This window comes from Condylostylus longicornis, unplaced genomic scaffold, assembly GCF_029603195.1.
Source record: "Condylostylus longicornis isolate FDR11 unplaced genomic scaffold, ASM2960319v2 ptg000725l, whole genome shotgun sequence".
Lineage (NCBI taxonomy): Eukaryota > Metazoa > Arthropoda > Insecta > Diptera > Dolichopodidae > Condylostylus > Condylostylus longicornis.
Window position 1 is genome coordinate 1 of NW_026578672.1, and position 2500 is coordinate 2500.

Genomic DNA, 2500 nt, shown 5'->3' on the forward strand with positions numbered 1-2500 from the left:
ATGGCCGTTCTTAGTTCGTGGAGTGATTTGTCTGGTTAATTCCGATAACGAACGAGACTCAAATATATTAAATAGATGCATTCAGGATTATGATGCTGAAGCCTGTGTAACCTTTATATATTAGTTCAGAATTGTTCTAGTATATATATGCGATTATACTGGTTGAGTCGTACCTGTTTGTTTGTCCCATTATAAGGACACTAGCTTCTTAAATGGACAAATTGCGTCTAGCAATAATGAGATTGAGCAATAACAGGTCTGTGATGCCCTTAGATGTCCTGGGCTGCACGCGCGCCACAATGAAAGTATCAACGTGTATTTCCTAGACCGAGAGGTCCGGGTAAACCGCTGAATCACTTTCATGTTTGGGATTGTGAACTGAAACTGTTCACATGAACCTGGAATTCCCAGTAAGTGCGAGTCATTAACTCGTATTGATTACGTCCCTGCCCTTTGTACACACCGCCCGTCGCTACTACCGATTGAATTATTTAGTGAGGTCTCCGGACGTGATCACTGTGACGCTTCATGTGTTGCGGTTGTTTCACAAAAGTTGACCGAACTTGATTATTTAGAGGAAGTAAAAGTCGTAACAAGGTTTCCGTAGGTGAACCTGCGGAAGGATCATTAATGATCTTTCAAAAACAGATGTTGTGATGAATGGGAAAGGATACCATTTTGCTATATTTGTATAACCATTATTTTTAATGCGATTATAAGCTAATATAGTAAAATGGTAAGGATATGGTAAGGTGATATGGTATGGTAAGGAATGATTAGTAAATATTAATGTAGCAAATAACACTAAAACTACTATATTTGTATAACCATTATTTATAATGCGATTATAATCTAATATAGTAGTAATGATATTATATTTGTATAACCATTATTAGAAATAATAATGAGATTATATTCTAATATAATAAAATATTATAAATATCTATATTATATTTATAAATATGGAAATTTTATATATTAAATAATGATTTTTAAAACGAAGAGGTGTCAAAATGTCCATGAAACTCTAGAATTAATGATTATATCATTTATTCGACCTTTATTGGATACGATATGTATATTTTAATAAATATATGTATCTGATACTGTTATATATTTATTGCAAATATATAACATTAATAGTATCAAAATGTATCCCCCCTGGGGCGGTAAATCGCAAAGTAAAACCAAAACAAGGCACCAAAATATATAAAAAGGCCACATATAAAAAAAATAAAAATCATTATATTAATTATATAATATGGAAGTATTTTAAATAAAACAATATACGATCATTTATAATAAAAGTAACCATCTGAGTATCGAGTGTGATATGGTAAGGTAAGGAATGATTAGTAAATATTAATGTAGCAAATAACACTAAAACTACTATATTTGTATAACCATTATTTATAATGCGATTATAATCTAATATAGTAGTAATGATATTATATTTGTATAACCATTATTAGAAATAATAATGAGATTATATTCTAATATAATAAAATATTATAAATATCTATATTATATTTATAAATATGGAAATTTTATATATTAAATAATGATTTTTAAAACGAAGAGGTGTCAAAATGTCCATGAAACTCTAGAATTAATGATTATATCATTTATTCGACCTTTATTGGATACGATATGTATATTTTAATAAATATATGTATCTGATACTGTTATATATTTATTGCAAATATATAACATTAATAGTATCAAAGTGTATCCCCCCTGAAATAATATAATATAAAAAAAATAAAAATCATTATATTAATTATATAATATGGAAGTATTTTAAATAAAACAATATACGATCATTTATAATATAGAAAATATATAAAAATATATTCTTACGTTGTTGTCCATATATTATGGTAATAACTTTTCTTGTATAAAACAGTTGGGATACGGATAAAAGGAAAGTTAGAGACATTCGCAGCACATAGATTATATTATTTATATATTTTAATATGTTTTAGAATGTATATATATTATCGATATATATCTGACGAAAATAAAAAAAAAATTTTATAAAACTCTAAACGGTGGATCACTTGGCTCATGGGTCGATGAAGAACGCAGCTAACTGTGCGTCATCGTGTGAACTGCAGGACACATGAACATCGACATTTTGAACGCATATTGCAGTCCATGCTACAGAGTATATAAATTTATTAAAAAATTTAATACTGCATGGACTACATATGGTTGAGGGTTGTAAGAATAATTTAATAAAGTTGCTTATAATATAATTTTAAATTATATTATTTATAGCACATGATATATTACTGGTAGGAATACCATAATATTAAAATTCAATTATATATATTTTACTTATATTATAAAATATAATAAAAAAATAAGTATATCCTAGTATTAATAAATTAGTATTAATACATTAAAGAGGAAAACTTATATAAAATTATATTATTTATAATATAAACAATACAGTAACTTATATATATTTAGTTTTCAACTAAAAAGAAAAATTAAA

At 26.5% G+C, this 2500-nt stretch overlaps 1 pseudogene; it reads left to right on the forward strand.

The window, feature by feature from the left end:
• The first annotated feature begins 2040 nt into the window (after positions 1–2040).
• Positions 2041–2224, forward strand: LOC129618093 (5.8S ribosomal RNA; annotated as a pseudogene).
• Positions 2225–2500: the final 276 nt, after the last annotated feature.